Source organism: Dasypus novemcinctus, chromosome 13, assembly GCF_030445035.2.
Source record: "Dasypus novemcinctus isolate mDasNov1 chromosome 13, mDasNov1.1.hap2, whole genome shotgun sequence".
Classification (NCBI taxonomy): domain Eukaryota; kingdom Metazoa; phylum Chordata; class Mammalia; order Cingulata; family Dasypodidae; genus Dasypus; species Dasypus novemcinctus.
Window position 1 is genome coordinate 58296744 of NC_080685.1, and position 22880 is coordinate 58319623.

The window sequence follows — 22880 nt, forward strand, 5'->3', positions numbered from 1 at the left end:
TCATGGTGTATAATTCTTTTGTGAAAAAAGAAAAAGAAAAAGAAGAAATGAAGTCATGAAGCAAATGGCAACACAGATGACCTTGGAGGATATTATGTTCAATGAAGCAAGCCAGGCACGAAAGGACAAATATTATGTGTTTTCACTATTATACAGTGAACTAAATATAATGAGCAAACTCCTGGAGTTAGTAGCTAGAATACAAGTCACCAGAGATGGAAGCGGATATGGCTCAGGCAACTGGGCTTCTGCCTACCACTTGGGAGGTCTGTGGTTCAGTTCTCAGTGTCTCCTATAGAAGACAGCAAGCTGGCGCAATGGGCAAGCATGGTAGCTGACACAACAAGATGATGCAACAAGAAACACAAGAAGAAAAACATAATGAGAGACACAATGAAGCAGGGAGCAGAGGTTCCTGGTGCCTCCTAAGGAGGATGAGCAAGACAGCGAGCTGACATGACAGGCAGGCATGGTAAGCTGATACAACAAGATCACACCATAGAAACACAAGAAGAAAACATGAGAAAGACACAACAGAGCAGGGAACAGAGGTGACTCTGGTGATTAGGCACCTACCTCTCACATCAGCAATCCTGGGTTCAGTTCCCTGGTGCCTCCTACAGAAATAAAGAAGTGAAAGGACATAGTGAGTGCAAACAACCAGGGGGTAGGGAGAAATAAATAAAAATAGATGTTTAAAAAAATAAGTCACCAGAGAACAGAATTGTGGTTAGAGAATGGAAAGTTGAGGTTTAATCTGTGCAGAATTGGTAAAAAGTTGTTTGGAAATGTTTGGAAATGAATAGAAATGGTGAAAACATAACATAGGATTTGTTCTTAGTAGTGCTAACATATGGGTATGATAGTAGTTTTTTGTTACTTTCTCATTTTTTTGAGTAACGAAAGTGCTCTAATATTGATTGAAGTGATGAATGTGCAACTCGGTGATTATACCAAACATTGATTGTACACCTTAGATAAATTGTATGGTTTATGAACCAAAAAATAATAGGGTGAGTTGGGGGAGAATACACCAAATGTAGGATATGGACTATAATTAGTAGTAATACTTTGATGATGCTCTTTCATAATTTGCTACAAATGTTTTATAACAATGCAAGGTGTTTGTGGTGGGGTGATATATGGGAGTCCCATATGATGTTATGCACGTATCACTATTTGCAGATGACATTTTCCTCTATATTGAAAGTCCTGGAAAGTGGATGTGGCTCAAGCAGCTGGGCTCCCACCTACCACATTGGAGGTCCTGGGATTGGTTGCACCTTCTAAAGAAGACAAGCAAGATCGCAAGATTACTCATTGAAATGATGCAACCAAGAGATACAATAAGGAAACATAATGAGAGACACAACAAACAGGGAGCAGAAGTGGCTCAAGCAATGTGAAAGGCACCTCCCTCCTACATGGGAGGCTCTGGGTTCAGTTCCTAGTGCCTCCTAAAAAGAAGAGCAGACAGTGAGCACAGCAATGAGGGAATGGGGGGAGAAATAAATAAACATAAATAAATCTTTTCTAAAAAGTATATACTTAATAAAAAAGGAAGTGCTGAAAAAACTACAACAAATCTTCTAGCATAAATAAATGAATTCAGCAAAGTGGCAGGGCACAAGATCAACACACAGAATCAGTAATGTTTCTATGCTACTAGTAATGAGCAATCTGAAGAAAAATTCAAGGGAAAAATCCATTTACTACAGCAACTATATTAGACAGCCAAAGGAGTGCTGAAGCAAAACACCAGAAACTGGTTGGCTTTTATAAAGGGTATTTATTTGGGGTAAAAGCCCAAAGTTACCAGGCCATAAAGAATAAGTTATTTCTCTCACCAAAGTCTGTTGACATGTGTTGGAGCAAGATGGCTGCAAGTATCTGCAAGGCATCAGGCTTCCTGGGTTCCTCTCTTCCCAGGGCTCATTTCTCTCCAGGCTCAGCGGCTCTGCCCTCTCCACACGGTCAGCTGTAGGCTATCCAGCAAATGGCTTATCGCTCTTCCCAGGGCCTCTGTTGTGTCCAACTGAGCCTTCTCTCCTTCCTCACTTATCTGCTTCTCTATGTGTTTGCTTCCCAGGCTCCAGGATCAAAACTCCAACATCAAAACTAAAAAATTTCACTTTCTGTTTTGCCATGTGTTTTTCTCCATGAGTTCCCACCCACCAAGGGGGCAGAGACTCAACATCACACTGAGTGGCCCAATCAAAGCCTTAATCACAACTCAATCAAGTAAAAATGAAACCTCTGAACCCAATACAATCTAATATACCCAGACCAGTTCACAAACATAATCCAGTATCTATTTTTTGAATTCATAAACAATATCAAAGTGCCACAGTAACTAAAAGAATCAAGTATCTAGGAATAAATTTAACCAAGGATTTAAAGGATTTATACATAGAAATCTACAAAACATATCAAAGAAATAAAGTGAAAACTAAATCAATGGAAGCACATTATGTGTTCATGGACTGGAAGAATAAATACCATTAAGATGTAAATTCTACCCTAAATGATTTACATATTCAACACAATCCCAATAAAAATTCCAACAGCTTTTTTTGCAGAAATGGAAATGTCAATTTTCAAACTTATTCAGAAGGGTAAGGGGCCCTGAATAGCCAAAAATATCTAGAAAAAGATGAACAAATTTGGAGAACCCACACTTCCTGGCTTTAAAGAATATAACAAAGTGACAGTGGTCAAAATAGCATGGTACTGGCACAAGGAGTGATAAATCGACCAATGGATTCTAACTGAGAGTTCACATCTTTGGCCAATATTTTTTACTTTTGAAAAAGTTTCATTTTCTGTACATTAAATGTACACAAAACATTCTAAAAATGTACAATTTTTTCCTTTTTAACAAAGTAAAATAAAACATTAAACCCTCAGAATAGTTGATAATTACAATTTAAATCAAATTAGCAGAATATTATTTAGAAATCTATCTTTTAAAAATGTTTTTAAAATTACATTCAATTTTGTAATATTGACATGAAAGAATGGCTCAAAGTGGGAGAATTGTCCTTCATTCTTAAAGAAAATATGCCTAATAGAAGCTGTGAAGATTCTTGAGCACACAAGGTTTTTTTTCAGTACCACAGCCTTTGTCCTTTTTGTACATGTATTGTTTTTGTGCATATATTCTTTTAAGAAACAAGTGCTGAGGGCTTATCACAGCAGATGGAGTTGTATCTGGGGATGGAAGACTTTTGCCCCCTCCCTTCATTAATAGTGTAGTAAGGCTGACCTTTGGCCTCAGCCATCACAGTATGTAGTTTTCTAGAATACTGCAAGTGCCCATTAAAGTTGCTCATTTTCATTCACAGATTTGGAACTTTTGACAATTCAGCCTCTTCAGAACCCATGCCTTTGAATGTCACTGGACTCATTCTTTGGGCATTAGCTGCACTGTGGAGACAAGAGGCCCAGCCCGCTGGTGTTCCCCAGGACTGTTTTCTGTGATTGGTGAATGAGAGGGGCAGGGAGACATTTCCCCTACAACCTTTAAGACACTTTTGCATATTGTGCCATCAGTTATCAGTATGTAAAACTAGCGAGGCATAAAATAAAACACCTCTAGAACAGAAAGAGGGACAAGAAAACCACAGGGAGCAAGAAGGATGCACCTAATTCCCATCTGGCAACGGCTCACTAACCCTCTGGGAGCCAGTGGGTAAGAGTATGCCTGCTTGGGACTGCTCAGAAATGGGCAGCATCACAGCTGTGTGACAGGCAAAGCCACTGCCACTGCCACTGTACCTCCTACAGAGTTTGTAGTGTGAGCTGACTTGATTTCTTGCAACAAAGTACTGAGAATTCTAAGTAGTGGATTAAAACACTGAACCTTCTACTTTATTAACAAACTGACTCCTGTACTCCTTTGGGAATTTTAGATTAGATGATGCTGGCTTTTTAAATACTACTCACATCTTGGCAGTTTGACATTATTTTATGAATCCCAAAAGAAGAAATATCATCTTTGTAGACTAATCTATTCCTCTTGGTGTGATACCCTTTGATTGCATTAAATTCAGCTGAGGGGGCTTTGATTATATTACTTGCTAAGATTGCTGTAGGGCTTTTTGTTGAACTACTTTCAGTGTGGCCAGTCTCAGGTTGAGTCCCCACCAAGTTGCTGAGTCTGATATAAGTGGACATTCACTCAGACAGACATGGAAGAGAGACCTCTGCCTTTTTGATCCTGCCATGTGATGAGGCTCAAATAGCTGAGGCCCTGGGGAGAAACGAGCCATTTCCCTGATAGCTTACAACTCAAATTGGGAAGAGAGTCAAACAGCTGAGACTGATTTAGTGGTCCAGAAAGAAATAAGCTCTAAGCCAGGAGAGAGAGGACAACAAGATCACTTAAGCAGGAAGCCTCCAGGAAGCCTCCAGGAAGCTGGACCCACAGAGCTCAAGAGGAAAAGGTAAGCCTGGACCAGAAGGTTGAAAACTGGGCAGAGATTGATGGCCTTTTGCCCCACCATGTGGCAACATGCCAGGATCAACAGTAGCTGACTTTGGTGAGAAAGCATCTCTGATGGTGCCTCAGTTTGGACTTTTCATGGCCTTGGAACTATATGCATTTACCCCAAATAAATCCCCTATATAAAAGCCAACAGGTTTCTGGTACTTTACATCAGCAGCCCTTTGGCAAACTAGAATATCTATGCTTTCAAGAAGAGTTTTTGTCTTTATTTTTATTGTAGGTGCTAGCTCCCATTTCCTTGGTGCTCATCAGCAATTGGGAATTTTAAAATGCTTAAACTTTCCAATTTTCTCTATTACCATTCAGTAGAAAATAAGGTAGAAATTTGAATATCTTGCTTTTAAAAACCAAAAGATTAAATATTTGTTTCATCCCAACAATGTATTCTACTTTGATGTGTACATTCTACTTCCCCTATTCTTGGAGATAAAAAACAGGGTTAGAAACTGGAACAGATGACAGACTACAACAGACCACACAGAGCACATAGGGGGTGGTGCCCCACCTCCATGGAAGCTGTAGAATTCTGGAAGTGGGACCATGGTGTTAGGAGAAATGTCAAGTGCCTGACAGGGTCCATGCATTGGTATGGCCTGTTTCCAGCTGACTAAGAAGTCTTTTGCTCACCCAGGGATGTCAAAGTCTGACTGGGGGAACTTCACTTGGAAAACCTCAAATCTTCAGTTCTCAACTCAGATCACAAGCAGCTGCCCTGGAATCCTGTCAGCCTAGATGGGCCAACACAGCCGTGCTCCTCAGGAAATGGAATGTTTCCAACAGCCATGGAGATAGCCACAGGCGTCTCCTGACATCAAGGTCCAAACTAGGATTTTGGCAATAAAACTGAGTTTGATATACTCCTAAGCCAGATTTTCTATCCAGTCTAGTAAAGTAAAGCACTTGTTTATGGCCAATTATTTTTTGACAAGGCTGCAAAATCCACTTAATTGGGAAAGAATAGTCTCTTCAAATGCGATGGGTAAACTGGATCTCTATATTCAAAAGAATGTAAGAGAACTCATATCTCACAGCATATACAAAAAACAACTCAACATGGATAAAAAACCTAAATATAAGAACAAGGACTATATAACTCTGTGACAGTTTGAGATTATTTATGAATTTCAAAAGGAGAGATTATGTTTGTAAACTGGTCTGTTCCTCTGGGAGTGATAGCCTTTGATTGTATTAGATTTAGCTGAGATGCCTCTGAATAAATTTTTTAAAAGATTTCTTTGTTCATTTCTCCCCAGCCCCTCATCATTTGCATTTGCTGTGCCTGCTGATCTTCTTTTTCAGGAGGCACCAAGAACTGAACCTGGGATCTCTGATGTGGGAGGGAGGTGCCTAATCACCTGAGCCACCTCTGCTCCCTGCCTTGTTGAATCTCTCATTATGCTTTTTCTTCATGTCTCTTGTTGTATCCTCTTGTTGTGTCAGCTCACCATGCCTGCACATCACATCAGTGTGCTGGCTTGCTCATCTTCTTTAGGAGGCACTAGGCACTGAACCTGGAACCTCCCATGTGGTAGGCAGGAGCTCAATTGCTTGAGCCATATCTGCTTCCCAAATTATGTTAAGATTAGGGCTTTGATTTGATCACATCAGTAGAGTGCAACCTGGTTTGTGGTCCTGCCCCCTTTGTGGGCTATATAAATGGACACTCAATCAAGGAGATACACAGAGAAGTAGATACACAGAAAAAGACATGGCAGAGGAGAGAACTTGGTTTTGACACTTTAGCCCCAGGGAGAGATGAGCCATTTGCCTGATAGTTTACAGCTGACCTCATAAAGAGAAGAGAGCATCTGAGAAGCCCTGAGAGATGAGCCTTATGCCAGCCTAAAGCTGGGATTGGAAGAAGCTGGGACCATAGAGCCTTAAGAGGAAGAAAGAAGGCTGAACCCTCACAGACATCACCTGCTATCTTACTTCAACATGTGGCAAATGACTTTGGGTGAGAAATCAACCTTGAGTTGCCTTCTAAAGAAGACAAACAATGAGCAGACAATGAGCCAAAAAAACACAACAATACAATGAGCAGACATTGAGAAAAAAATGAGTGGACAACAAGCAAAAACAACAAGCAATGCAATGAGTAAACAATGAACAGACAAAAAACAAAAACAAATAAGCAGGGAGCGGATGTGGCTCAAGCAGTTGAGCACTTGCATCCAACATGGGAGGTCCCAAGTGTGGGTCCCAGTGCCTCCTAAAGAAAAAGCAAGCATATGATGAGCAAAAACAATAAAAGCAGACAATGAGCACAAACAATGAGCAAAAAAAATGAGCACCCAAACTCAGTGGGTTATACATTTTTCTCAAGTGCTCCTGGATCTTTATCCAGGATCGATGACATGGTAGGTCACAAAGCAGGCCTCAATAAACATAAAAAGATTGACATTATACAAAGGACCATCTCAGACCACAATGGAATGAAACTAGAAATCAATAATGGAAAGAAAGGGGAAAATTCACAAATGTGTGGAGGTTTAACAACAACACACTCCTGAACAATCAGTGGGTCAAAGAAGAAACTGTAAGTGAAATTAGAAAATATATTGAGAAAAATGAAAATGAGAACATAAGTTATCAAAACTTATGGGGGGAAGCGGGTGTGGCTCAAGCAGTTGGACTCCCACCTACCAGATGGGAGGTCCTGGTTTCTGTTCCTGGTGCCTCCTAAAGAAGACAAGTGGGTGCAGCAAGCTGACACAAAAGAGGATGCAACGAGACGTGAGGGAAAAAACATAATGAGAGACACAACAAAGCAGGGAACCCAGTACTTCCTAAAGAATATGAGCAATACTGTGAGATGACGCAATGGGCAGGTGTGGCAAGCTGATGCAACAAGATGACACAAAAAGAAATACAAGAAGAAAAAACATCATGAGAGACACAACAAAGCAGGGAACCAAGGTGGTTCAAGCGATTAGGTGCCTCCCTCCCACATAGGCGGTCCTGGGTTCAGTTTCCAGTGCCTCCTAAAGAAACAAGGAAGACAGCAGACACAGCAAGTACAAAAAACAAGGAGGCGGGGAAGATTAATTAATTAATTTTAAAAAGAAGATGAGCAAGATGATGAGGTGATGCAATAGACAGTGTGGCGAGCTGATATAACAAGCAGAACAATGAAGAAACAGAATGAGAGATAAAACAAGCAGGAAGCAGGTGTGGCTCAAGTGATTGGGTGCCTCCCTCCCACATGGGAGGTTCCAAGTTTGGTTCCCAGTGCCTTCTAAAGGGAAGATGAGCAGATGCAGAGAACATGCAATGAATGGACATGGGAAGCACACAGTAAGTACAAACAATAAGGAGAGGGGGAAATAAATAAATCTTGAGAAAAAAAAAACTTATGGGATCCAGTGAAGGCAGTGCTTAGAGGGAAATGTATAGCCCTAAACTCCTATATTAAAGAAAGAAGAAAGAGCTAAAATCAAAGACCTAACTGAACAATTGGAGAAACTAGGAAAAAAACAGCAAACCATTATGAAAACAAGCAAAAGAAAAGATATCATAAATTTTAGAGTAGAAATAAATGAAATCGAGGGCAAAAAAAACCAACAGAGAAAATCAACAAAACCAAAAGCTGGTTCTTGGAGATCAGTAAAATTGACAACCCCCCAGCTAGACTAATAAAGAAAAAGAGAAGATCCAAAAAAATAAAATAATAAAATCAGGAATGAAGGGGGGAGCATTCTGACCCCACAGAAATAAAAAGGACCATAAGAGGATATTATAACAAGCTGAATGCCAACAAACTAGACAACTTTGATGAAATGGACAAATTCCTAGAAGTGCAGAAACAACTTACATTGACTCTACAAGATATACAAGAACTCAGAAAACCAATCAAATTTAAAGAGATTGAGTCAGTCATCAAAAGTCTCCCAACAAAGAAAAGCCCAGGACTAGATGGCTTCACAGGTGAATTCTACCAAGCATTTTGAAAAGAATTAACACCAATCCTGTTTAAACTCTTCCAAAAAATAGAAAAGGAGGGAATATTACCCAACACATTTTATGAAGCCAACAGCACCCTAATACCAAAGCTAAAGATACCACAAGAAAAGAAAATTACAGACCACTCTCTCTAATGAACATAGATGTAAAAATTCTCAGCAAAATACTTGCAAATAGAATCCAACAGCATATTAAAAAGCTTATACACCACAAGCAAGTGGGATTTATTCTGGTATGCAAGGGTGGTTCAACATAAGGAAATCAATTAACTTAACACACCACATTAACAAATCAAAGGAAAAAAACCACAACATTTTCACAGCATCAGAACTGTGAGCTTTTAACCTCATAAATTCCCATTGTAAAAGTCACCCATTTCTGGTATATTGTTCTGGCAACCTTTAGCAAACTAAAACATGTTATTTCCAAACTAGCTCCTTATATCACACACATGCATGATTGTGACCTGACCTAACTAGCCGGCTCTTCTGGTCTCTCTTCGAGTTGTGAAAGGTCAGAAGTTAGGTGTGGCTATCTATACCTTACATGCAGTAAATTAATGGTCTTTAATGATAATGCTACATTATGGTTGACCTTTGTTCCCTGCTCATTTTACAATATAATCCCCAGGCTATTTACTGCCATGGTCTCTGAACACAGAGCCAACTGTGGCAGCAACTTAGAGCACCACACACATTAATGCCTAGGGACCCAAGGCCACATAGGCCCAAGGCAGAACCCTAGCAGCTTGTGAACATGTGCATACAAAGCAGCCTCCAGGAAACAGGAAACAAGCCACACACTGCAGAATTGGTGGCAAACAGTGCATACTCCCAAACTGGTCACTAATTGCTGGTGAACATAAATGAAAAAAAGAACATTTTGAACACTGACCCCATCTGGCTCCCTGGAGCAGAATAACCTTACGTCAAAGTTACCAGATACACAAATTCTGCACAGGGCAAAGGGGAAAACAACTGCTGTGAGGCAGAGTGAACAGAGCACTGAAAGCTGTAGTGGAAGGACAGCCCTGAGCATGGGAGAGCAGTTGAGCAAATCAGAGTTTCGGGGAGGAAAATTTGCATAATAACAAACGAACAGTTCTGGACTCCTGGAGAAGGAACAGAAGAAAATAAATCTTCTCTTGGAAGTGAACCAGTTGCACATAATAGTAATAGTTAATCTTAAAAGTTACATTCATGCCCAGGGCAAGAGTCAGGTACAGAAGACTTGAGAACATCTGAACTGTTAAGCATGGGCTGCTAGAAATTTTAAGTTTAAATTGGGGCGGCAGACTTGGCCCAGTGGTTAGGGCGTCCACCTACCACATGGGAGGTCTGCGGTTCAAACCCCGGGCCTCCTTGACCCTTGTGGAGCTGGCCGATGCGCACAAGGAGTGCCCTGCCATGCAGGGGTGCCCCCTGCGTAGGGGAGCCCCTTGTCCTCCGTAAGGAGAGCCACCTAGCGTGAAAGAAAGTGCAGCCTGCCCAGGAATGGCGCCACACACACAGAGAGCTGACGAAGCAAGATGACGCAACAAAAGGAAACACAGATTTCCTACCGCAGACAAAGAAGACACAGCAAATAGACGCAGTGAACAGACAACGGGGGGGAGGGGGGGAATAAATAAATAAATCTTTTTTAAAAAGTATACATTGGAACAAAGGCTGAAGAAAAAGCCTTGCCACACATCCAATCTATAACAAAACAGTGAGCAAGAGGGGGGAAATGACTTCCTAAGTTAGCACATCAAAATAATCAAATGCTGAGACATGAGCAAAAAATCACAAAAAACTCAGAAACAAATTACAAAGAAACAAGAAAATATGGTTCATTTAAGGGGACAAATTAAAACTTCAGACATTAGAGCAAGTAATCAAAGAACAACTAATCAAAGAAGTTCAAACAAATCTTCAAATTAACTCAAGAAGCTAAAGGAAAAAATATGGATAAAAAGAAACTAAATATGAATATACAGCTAAAGGTATTAAGGAAACAATGTGTGAACAAAAATATGAATTAGAAAGTCTAAAAAGGAACATAACAGAACATACAGTGATGAAAAACACAATAGTTGTGGTTAAAAATACACTAGAAGGAAGCAGACATGGCTCAACTGATAGAATGTCTGTCTACCACATGGAGGGTCCAGGGTTCGATCCCCAGGGCCTCCTGACCCATGTGGTGAGCTGGCCCATGCACAGTGCTGCCGTGCACAAGGAGTGCTGTGCCACGCAGGGATGCCCCCACATAGGGATGCCCCACATGCAAGGAGTGCGCCCTGCAAGGAGAGCTGCCCCACTTGAAAAAAGCGCAGCCTGAGCAGCAGTGGCACCCCACACACAGAGAGTTGATGCAGCAAGATGACACGACAAAAAAGAGACGCAATTTCCCAATGCCACCTGATAATGCAAGCAGACGCAGAGGAACACACAGCAAATGGACACAGCAGAAAGTGGGGGGTAAGGGGAGAGAAATAAATAAAAACCAAAAAAATCTTTAAAAAAATACACTAGAGGCAAACAGCATATTTGAAGAGGCATATTAATGTTAAAGATAGGACATTCAAAACTGTATAGTTAGAAGAACAGATAGAGAAAAAAATTTCAAAAAGTAAGCAGAAACTAAGGGACTTGTGTGACATGAAGCATACCAATATATGCATTATGGGCAGTCCCAGAAGGAGAAGAGAAGGGAAAAGGGAAAGAGAATATTTGAGGAAATAATGGCTGAAAAATTCCCATCTCACATGATGGACATGTCCAAGACACACAGTGTACACCAAAGAGGATAAACCCTAACCAGCCTACTCAAAGACATACTAATCAAAATACCAAATACCAAAGATAAAGAGAGAATTCTGAAATCAGCAAAAGTGATTAGTCACATGTGAAGGATCCTCAATAAGACTAAGTACTGATTTCTCCTCAGAAACATTGGAGATGAGAAGGCAGTGGTATGATATATTTAAGGTACTGGAAGAGAAAAACTGGTAGCCAAAAATTCTTTATTCAGTAACACTGTCCTTACAAACTAGGGAGAATTAAAGACATTCACAAATAAACAGAAACTGTGAGAGTTCATCACCAAAAAAATCTGCCTTACAAGAAATGATGGAGGGAGTCCTTCAGGTTGAAAGGAAAGCACAGGAGATACTGACTTGGAGCAGTATGAAGAGGCGAAGCTCTCCAGTAAAAGTAATTACATGGGTAAATGCAAACCCCAGTAGTACTATATCCTTAGTATATAATTCTTCTCTTTATTTCCTATAAGATTTAGAATGTAATTTAGTAAGAAATAATCATATTTCCTTGTAATGGACACACAATTATATAGAGATAATACCTGACAAAAACAACATAAAGAGAGGAAATGGAAGGATTTAGGAACAGAGACTGTATGCTATTGAAGTTAAGTAGGTATCTTTTGAAACCAGTAGGTTATAGACAGTGTTTAATACAAACCACAGTATATCCACTAATTTATATGTATTTAAAATATATACAGGTCGGCGGACTTGGCCCAGTGGTTAGGGCGTCCATCTACCACATGGGAGGTCCGCGGTTCAAACCCCGGGCCTCCTTGACCCGTGTGGAGCTGGCCCATGCGCAGTGCTGATGCACGCAAGGATGCCGTGCCACGCAGGGGTGTCCCCACATAGGTGAGCCCCATGCGCAAGGAGTGCACCCCGTAAGAAGAGCCACCCAGCGCGAAAGGACGTGCAGCCTGCCCAGGAATGGCGCCGCACACACGGAGAGCTGACACAAGATGACCCAACGAAAAGAAACACAGATTCCTGTGCCACTGACAACAATAGAAGCAGACAAAGAAGACACAGCAAATAGACACAGAGAACAGACAAACCGGGGTGGGGTGGGAAGGGGAGAGAAATAAAGAAAGAAAGAAATCTTTAAAAAAATAAAATAAAATAAAATATATACAGAAATGGAAATGAAAAAATTTCAATCATTTACTTCATAAAAGAGCAAACATATTCAAAAAGAGGCTGCAATATAGGAAAAAAAAGACAAAACATATAAGGGAAATGGATGTGGCTCAACCAATTGGGCTCCCATCTATCATATAGGAGGTTCAGGGTTTGATGCCCAGGGCATCCTGGTGAGGGCAAGCTGGCCCATGTGGCAAGCTAGTCCACGTGGAGTGCCAGCCCACATGGGAATGCCACCCTGAGCAGGAGTGCTGGCCAATGCAGGGAGCTGGCACAGCAAGATGACTCAACAAGAGACACAGAGGAGAGAAAAGAAGAAGACACAGCAGAACAGGGAACTGAGGTGGCACAAGAGAGTAATCACCTCTCTCCCACTCCAGAATGTCCCAAGATTGGTTCCTGGAGCTGCCTAATGAGAATACAAGCAGACATGGAAGAACACACAGCAAATGGACACAGAGAGCAGACACCGGGGGGGGAGGGGGGGAGGTAGAAATAGGACAAAATGGCTGAAATAAGTACTGCCTTATTAGTAATAACACTGAATATAAATGGATTAAACTCCTCAATAAAGACATAGATTATCAAAGTGGATTTATTTTTTAAGCACAATACAAGGAAGTGGTTGTGGCTCAACTGATAGAGTGTCCACCTACCATATGGAGGGTCCAGGGTTCTATATACTCAGGGCCTCCTGACCCATGTGGTGAGCTGGCCCACATGCAGTGCTGCTGCACACAAGGAGTGCTGTGCCATGCAGGGGTGTCCCCCACGTAGGGGTGTCCCGCACGCAAGGTGTGTGCCCTGCAAGGAGAGCTGCCCCAGGTGAAAAAAGTGCAGCCCGCCCAGGAGTGATGCCACACACACGGAGAGCTGACACAGCAAGATGACGCAACAACAACAACAACAAAAGCACAATACAAAATATGTTGTTTAGAATATATTTACCTTAGACCCATAGACACAAATAGGTTAAAAGTAAAAAGATAGGGGAAATATTCCATGCAAATAGTAACCAAAAGAAAGCTAGGGTAACTATATTAATGTTAGACAAAAGATACTTCAAGTCAAAGCTGTTATTATATAAGAGACAAAGAAGGATATTATATACAAATAAAAAGGTTCAGTACACCAAGAAGGAATAACAATCGTAAATATTTATGTTCCTAATTCCAGTGTTCCAAAACACATTAGGCAAACATTGACAAATCTGAAGGAAAAAATAGACAACTCTACAATAATATCTGACCATTTCAATACACCACTTTAGATCAAATCTAGACAGAAGATCAGTAAGGAAATTGAGAACTTGGCAATGTGATAAATGACGTATACCTAACAGACATAAACAGAACATATACAGAACGTTGCACACAAAAACAGCAGAATACACATTCTTCTCAAATGTTCATGATCATTCTCCAGGATAGACCACACACTGAATCACAAAACAAGTGCTCAATAAATTTTTAAAAGTTGAAATTATACAAAGCTTCTTCTCTGACCACAATGAAATGAAGCTACAAATTAAAAAAACAGATGGAGGACCAGAAAATCCACAAATATATTGAAGTTAAACAACACAATTTTAAGCTATCAATGGATCAAAGAAGAAATCCAACAGAAATTAGAAAATGCCTTAAGATGAATGAAAATGAGAACTCAGCATACCAAATCTTATGGGACATAGCAAAGGCAGAGGTTGGAAAGAAATTTATAGCAATAAATGGTTATGTTTAAAAAGAATTAAGAGCTCAAATCGAGACCTAACCACACATGAGGAGGAAAGAAAAAAAGAATAACAAACTAAATCTAATAAGAGCAAATGGAAGAAAATAACAAAGAATAGAGTGGAAGATAAATGAAATAAAGAATTTAAAAATTAGAGATATTAAAAACAAAAGTAGGTTCTTTGAAAATATCAATAAAATTGACTAACATTTAGCTTGACTAACAAAGAAAAAGAGAGAGGACGCAAGTAACTGAAATCAGAAATGAAAGGAGGACATTACTATTAACCCCACAGAAACAAAAAAGGGTCATAAGAGGATGCTACGAACAACTGTGTGCCAACAAATTAAATAGCCTAGATGAAATGAACAAATTCCTAAAAACACACAAACAACTCACAATGACTCTAGAAGAAACAGAAGATCCCAACAGACCAATAAAATGTAATGAGATTGAATCAGTAGCCAAAAACGTCCCAAAAAAGAAAAGCTGCAGACCAGACAGCTTTACTGGGAAATCTTGTCAGACTTTCAAAGAAGAATTAACATGAACACTGTTCAAACACTTGCAAAAAATTGAAGAGGAAACACTTCATAACTCATCTTATGAGGTCAGGACAGTCTATTATCAAACCCACATAATGATATAACAAGAAAAGAAAATTACAGACCAATATCTTTCCTGAATATAGATGCAAAAATCCTCAACAAAATACCAGAAAACTGAGTCCAACAACACATTAAAAGAATTATGCACCAGGAAGCGGATGTGACTCAAGTGACAGAGCTTCTGCCTACCATATGGGAAGACCCAGGTTCGATCCCTGGGTCCTCCTGGTAAAAAGAAGAAGAAAAAGCGTGCCCATGTGGCGAGCCTGTGCCTGTGCAAGTGAGTCACACAGCAAGATGATGATGCATCAGAAAAGAGACAAGGAGAGAGTCAAGGTGAAGCACAGCAGAAACCAGGAACTGAGGTGGTACAATTGACAGAGAACTTCTCTCCGCAACTGAGGTCTCTAGGATCGAGTCCCGGTGAATCCTAGAGGAGAGAAAATGAGAAAAGAAGACAAAACAGACAGCAAAAAAGAACAGGGCAGGAGGAGGAGGGGAAGGGGGGGAAATAAATAAATAAATAAATCTTTTTAAAAAAATTATGCACCATGATGAAATGGAATTTATACCAGATATGCAAATTCAACATAAGAAAATCAACTTATGTAATATACCAAATTAATAGATTAAAGGAAAAATCCCACATGATCACCTCAATTGATGCAGAAAGTCATTTGACAGAATTCAGCATCCCTTCTGGATATAAACACTCAGAAAACAAGGAATAAAAGGAAACATCCTTAATGTAATAATGGCCATGTATGAAAAACCCACAGCCAAGATCATACTAAATGGTGAAAGACTGAAAACTTTCTGTCTAAGATCAGGAACAAGACAAAGGATGCTCACTCTTACCACTGATAGTACTAGCCAGAGAGTTAGGCAAGAAGAATAAATAAAAGTCATTCAAATAGGAACGGAAGAAGTGAAATTTGCTTTATTTGCAGACGACATGACCCTAGACATATAAAATATTGAAAAGTCCTACACGTATACACACACACTCAAAACATAGAATTGTACAAAACAGTGTAAACAGTGCTAAAATTAATGGCATTATTATAATAGTATTGTTTCATGAATTGTTAGAAATGTACAATACTAATGCAACATGTTAATAATAGGGGCAAACTGTGTGTGAGTGGGCTGGGTTATATGCGAACTTTGTACTTCCTGCATGATGCTTCTATGGACCTACAAGTGCTCTAATAAAAAAAAATTAATGTACTCATCTGAAGAGAGAGGAGAAATTACTTTTATCCATTATGAGGGAAAAAGAATGATTTTTTAAACACAATGAGTTTATTTTTATTGATTAATTTGTCTCTTCCTATACTTTGCGATGTCCTAGGAAACAAATAAGATGCTGATGAATTTCAAAGTCAATAATATTCTTCTTATTTGTCCAAGTACCTGCAGATGCAAATGATTATTTACTTTATTGATACTCCCCTCTCAATACAGTGAGGCACAGTTGACTTCTGTGCAGCAAATTCAGACTTAAGTTATCTTAGCTCACCTGAAGTTAAATTATGCTAAAGAATGAAAACAGTCTTTGCATTAAATGGTTATAAAAGAATATGGGAATCTATAGGATGAAAAGGATTGTAGTGATGTAATAAACATGGAATGCAATAACTAGAATCTTTCTCTGGGCTCCAATGTCCTCTTATTTCTTATGATGTCTTTATATTTAAAAGTTCCCTTCTTATTTCATTAGCAACAAAAGTATACAAGAACAAATTAATTAATTTCATCTAAACAACTCAAGTTACTAGGTCATCTCTACCATTCCATGATTTTGTCATCATGGGAGACATTTGTCATTCATCCAAGATTAGGTTTGACTCTAATATTGACAGCAAAATGATATTTTGTGAGCACTTTCCTTTCCTAACTCCGACTTCAAGAAGGTAATAAGATCCTGATTATGGGATTCTAATTCTCTTAATAACCTCATGAAAATATCATCCAGGAATGTGGTAAATGAATTTTTATGACTATAATTATAATACCAGAATAGTGCGTTGTCTACCTTGTATGATTTCAGGTGTTCTGGAACTCTTCTCTACCAAAACAATGCTTTCTTGCCCTGTACTGATGCCAACAACAGATAAAACTGAAGACCTCACCTTTTTGTCACTCTTACATGGAGTAGTACTGAGGTATAAAATTAAAATTCCTTTAGAAAATGCAATGAATTGAATTAAATTCACACTGGACTACAAATGTCTGATGTCAGGGTGCCTTTAAAACAGGGAAAGATGGAGCATGGGAAGGAGTCTGTGCCATTTTTTCGTGATATATTTCACCACTTTCCAACCTACCTGATAAAGTAATATTACATTTCATTTGTTTAAAATTTACCTTCTGAATGCTTCAAGGTGTGTGTTGGCCTAATAGATCAAGCTGGCATGTGGGGTAGCATCAGGTAAGTACTCACAGGTCTATCTCATTTGGCTCTAGCTTCTATGTCACATCTGCCTTTGGCTCTCCAATAGCTGACTTAGAGTGAGTGTGCATGTGTGTAGCAGGGGGACGAATTTCAGAAAGAAAACAAGCTTATTTTCAGGACAGAAGAGCAGGTTTCATTACTCTTTCATAATGAGGGCTCTTGGTGACACCTTGAATATGTTCATAAAATAAATGGATTTATCTCAGTTTTGGCTCTGATTATAATGAATTTTACGAATCTCCTAGAAATGAAAACAAATCTCATTTTAAAAAAACATGGAAATTGGTCAAAATTAGTGGACTCATTGAGTATAAGATCATTAAGCACAAAAAATGCTTCTCTCTCTCCCCCTGTGTGTGTGTGTATATATAAAAAATATACACACACATACACACATATATATACAGAGGGAGAGAGAGAAAAAGAGAGAGATTAATGTTAAATGAATGGGTGTGGAAAGATTTGACTCATGGCCATAGTTTGCTGTTCCCTGCTTAGAGCACCAAAACTAAACCTGTGCATATAAAATATCCAGAAAAATAAAAAATAATTTAGAGTCTAAGGGAAAGATATGGAAGCTTCATCTTTTAGCATCCTTTAGGAAAAGTGTTCTCTAATCTAAATATATTTACATAGTTTCATACTCTTCTTATCCTTAGATATTTATTAAGAAAAGGTTAGTAGATAGATAGATAGATAGATAGATAGATAGATAGATAGATAGATAGATAGATAGATAGATAGATAGATTTGGGGTCTATTTTGAATTTGGGGACTAGTAAAGATTTGAGGACTATTAAACTGGGTTTTGAAGTAATGTGTAGTGTTAAAGAAAGCACTTGAGTAAGATGCAAAAGTCTTGGGATTCAAGTTCAGGCTATTTACTTAACTACCTGAAAGATGCTGCGCAATCCTCCTAAACCTGCTTATTCTCAGTTTTCTCATCCAACTATAACAATTTTCTCATCCAACTAAAACAGGTAATCTTTGGCTTGTTTGAGCTCTCTCATTCTATGTTGTCACTGATCATACCTTAAATTTTAACTTGGAATCTTTCATTTTTATTACAGGACATTTCCTAGACAGTCTTAATCAGTTTATGCATTTCACAAGAAGATTTATTTGCATATTGCAACTGCATAAGCAAATTAAGAACAATAAATCATTGCTGATGTCATATTATTTCTATTAAATTGAGAATTAGACTTGTTGTTTTTATTAGTTTCACAAGATTTCCACATACTGTGTTGGAATTACCTGGACAAGTCGGTTTTGTAATTGGAGAGGAGAGTGCAGAGATGTTATCCAGCGGTACTGAGATAATCTGTACATTGAAATCGGGAGAGGAGGAATCTTAGAGATTTATCAGTTGAAACTTTGGAGTGCATTGGTTAAGAGGGAAAAAGTGACTACTCTTGAAAGTTTAGAAACCAGTCACCCTTACTTCAACCCCAATCTGAGGAGCAGGAGTCAGCATGGAAACTGAGACTCTCCCCTTATTCGGCTGAAGTCACCTCTGTAGTCCATACAGCATCACAACCTGCAAAGTCCACAGAAGAAAGCATTTCCATCAGAAAGCCCAAATGTTCTTCAGTTAGGGAAGATTCTCACTGAAAAATGCAGAAGTTGAAACTATTAGGATATTAGTTCCCAAAGGTGCCCATGGTATTCTTAACAAAAATTTGAAGGTTATGTCTCTGGGTCACCATAAAAGAGAAATTCCTGGCCAGTGAGATGGTGTTGTAGAACCTAGGAAGGAACTCTCAGAGGTAAAGAATATAATGGAAAAGCTCAAGAACTCAGAAAGGAAGTTGCTACAAGACAAAGGTCTTTCAAACCAGCTTCGGGTACAGAGAGGTAAATCGTCAGCTAAAAAAGCTTTGGTAGGAAGCAGACTTGGCCCGATGGATAGGGCGTCCGCCTACCACATGGGAGGTCCGCGGTTCAAACCTGGGGCCTCCTTGACCCATGTGGAGCTGGCCCATGCGCAGTGCTGATGCGTGCAAGGAGTGCCCTGCCATGCAGGGGTGTCCCCGGCATAGGGGAGCCCCATGCACAAGGAGAGCGCCCCGTAAGGAGAGCCGCCTAGCAGGAAAGAAAGTTCAGCCTGCACAAGAATGGCGCCACACATACGGAGAACTGACACAGCAAGATGACGGACAAAGAACATGCAGGAAATGGACACAGAGAACAGACAACTGGAGGCAGGGAGGGGAGGGGAGAGAAATTTAAAAAAAAAGTTTTGGTGACTTTTGTTGGGGATGGTCTTCAGCACCACTTTGAATGTTCATCCCATTAGAAAAATTAGCTGGTTTTAAAAATGAAGCAGTAGGTCGAACACACAGCACAGCTTTCCGAACTGTTAGATGCTATGTTAACACAGTGTGATGTATGGCAAAGTAAATTCCTTGCAAGCAGGGTTATGGTGGATGAATTAACCAATTCTAGAGCAGTTTTACAGCGTCAAAACCATCATGCACAGATTGCTATACAAGATCTCCTGAGTAAACAGGAACATTTTCATCAGGAAATGATAGCTACCAAGAATTTATTGGAGGCACTCTCGGTCTCCTTGCAGTGGGGAAGAGACTTTCTACCCTAGTGCACAAACAACCTCACAGCATAGCAGAACTAGCATTAACAAAACACAGATTGGCAAAAGCAGGGAATTCTCATCTTCCAGGAAAGGTTGGCACTAATAGTCAAAAAAAGATTCCATCCACAGTTATATTCTGCAACACCCCAGATGAAAAAATGGCTGAAATGATTCTACGCATTTTGGATTCAGTTGTCTGTATAGAAAACTCACCTGATAGTCCATTTTCTGAGTCTATACTAACCACCTTACTTGCTACAAAGAGAAATATTGGACAATTTCATCCCTGTGCTAGATATGATATCATAACTTTTAATTGTTGCATTCACTACCAAGGAGAACTTACTGTCCTTTAACATTCAGTGTGTCAGAGACAGGCTACAGGCACTTGCTTATTACTTGAGTCATTACTATTTGGGAGCAAGGTTCTTACAGTGCTGGAGGTACAACACTTTGTATTTAAATAATACATATGCCCAAAGATGTTTTGTGTACTTGTTTCCAGATAACCTTTTCTTAATAAATATGTAAGGATAAGAAGAGTATGAAACTGTGTAAATACATTTAGATTAGAGAACACTTTCCAGGCAATACACTATGCTTTTCCTAAAGGATGCTAAAAGATGAAGCTTCCATATCTTTCCCTTAGACTCTAAATTATTTTTTATTTTTCTGGATATTTTATATGCACAGGTTTAGTTTTGGTGCTCTAAGCAGGGAACAGCAAACTATGGCCATGAGTCAAATCTTTCCACACCCATTCATTTAACATTAATCTATGTCTGCATTAATGCTAAAACAGCAGAGTTGACCAGATGCAACAGAACTTGGATGGCCTGCAAAGCCTACAATATTGACTAACTGGCCCTTTACAGAAGTTTTCTGACCCCTTATTCGAAAGTAATAATTGCTGAATTTTTTTCCTCTCCCTTCTTTTGATTTTTGGGGGCTACAAAAGTAGTTTAGGCATAACCTACAGAATTGGGTGGGAGAGTGTAAACTACAATGTAAACCTTAATCCACACTTAGTGGCAATGCTCCAAAATGTGTTCATCAATTGCAGTGAATGTACTACACTAATAAGGGATGTTGTTACGTGGGAAAGTGTGGGAGATGTGGGGAGCAGGGCATGTGGGAACCTCTATATTTTTTATGTAACACTTATGTAATCTAAGAATCTTTTAAAAAATGAAAAAATTTTTTAAAAATGGCTTAGGGTAACCCTAGGGTAAAAGAGACTAATCTGAGAAGCGGATGTGGCTCAGGCAACTGGGCTCCTGTCTACCACATGGGAGGTCACTGGTTTGGATTCTGGTGCCTCCTAAAGAAGATAGGAAGCTGGCACGATGGGCAGGTGCAGCAAGCTGACACAAGAGACACAAGAAGAAAAAACATAATGAGAAACACAACAAAAGCAGGGAACAGAGGTGGCTCAAGTGATTAGGCATTCCCCTCCCACATCAGAGGTCCCAGGTTCGGTTAAAGAAACAAGGAAGACGAACTGACACAGAAAGTGAAAAACAATAAGGGGGTGGAGAGAAATAAATAAAGAAATAAAATAAATCTTAAAAAAAAAGACAGAAACTAATCTTTTAAAAATAAATGCTACGGGGAAGCAGATGTGGCTCATATGGTTGAGCGCCCATCTATCACATGGGAGGTCCTGAGTTGATTCCCAGTGCCTCCTAAAGAAGATGAGCAAGACAGCGAGCTGATGCAACCAGCTGGTGCCCTGAGCTGATGCAACAAGATGATGCAACAGGAGACACAGGAGGAAAACAATGAGAAACACGACAAAGCAGGGAGTGGAGGTGGCTCAAGTAATTAGGTGCCTCCCTCCCACTTCCCCCTAAAAAGGAAGATTAGCACCAAGCAAACAGACACAGCAAGTGTAAACAACTAGGGGGTGCATCGAAATCAATAAAATAAATCTTAAAATAAAATAAAAATAAATGCTATTAGGAAAAGAAAAATCAATTTTTTGGATAAATTATTAATAGCAAGAGCTTCGGGAAAACATGTTCTCATGTTAGTTTTGTGCAGGGGATTCCCTATTCTAAATGGACACAATCTGACATAAGTTAAAGAAGCAGATTCTAACTATTCAGATAATTTTGCCAAATACAAAACACAATAGAGGGAACGGATGTGGCTCAAACAGTTGCATACCATTCCCATATGGGAGGTCCTGGGTTTAGTTCTGGTGCCTCCTGAAAACAAAAACAAAAAGCAAACAAACTAAAAACTAACTCAGGTAGCTGACGTGGCTCAGTGGTTCAGCACTGGCTTCCCACATACGAGGTCCCGGGTTTAATCTCTGGCCCTGGTACATGGAAAACACACACAGAGAAGCACAACACAATAGAAATATTCAACATGATTTTTATAAATTATGGTGGAGAGGGAGAATCTTCCTATAAATTATACAATTTCAAAAGAGAAATGCAGTCCATAAATTTTTTGCAATCTTTAATATTGTTTGTTTAGGATGAACCATCATAAGATGCCCATTTATAGGCTTTAAAAATATCCCCAAAATAATTATATCAAATCTAATTGGTTGCAGAAGTGCCTATCGGTAGAGAAATCTTCAAAAGACAAATCCAGTCAAATAATATGTTTTAATGTCAATAATGTTTTTTTGGCTGATTCATCAGGCATATATTTATAGTTCTAAGTGGCAATAAATTTCTCCACCCTTTTAATTGTGATTACTACCCCCACACACACATGCACATTCACATAAATATGTGCTCTGGTTTCAGCATTCATCTAAAAAACTATTTACAATTGCTCCTTCAACCTTTTCCTTTAGGCACGCTAAGTTTCCAACATTATGATTATATTTGCTTCTGTTATACATGTCTTGTAAATAGTGCTACTAAAACAATACATTATAATAAAAACTGACATTACAAACAAACTCATGGAAAAACTAGTCACTTTCTAGGATTATAATATGAAGTTTTTACCTATGGCATCTCAGTTTTGCTTTTACCTTTAAATTTGGTGAGCACTTTATAAATACTTTAATTTAAATGAGATCATGGATATAAAATGCTTAACAC

At 39.2% G+C, this 22880-nt stretch overlaps 1 pseudogene; it reads left to right on the plus strand.

Moving 5' to 3' along the window:
• Positions 1 to 20168, plus strand: part of LOC101444892 (golgin-45-like) — a 65893-nt pseudogene extending 45725 nt beyond the window's left edge.
• The last annotated feature ends 2712 nt before the right edge of the window (positions 20169 to 22880 follow it).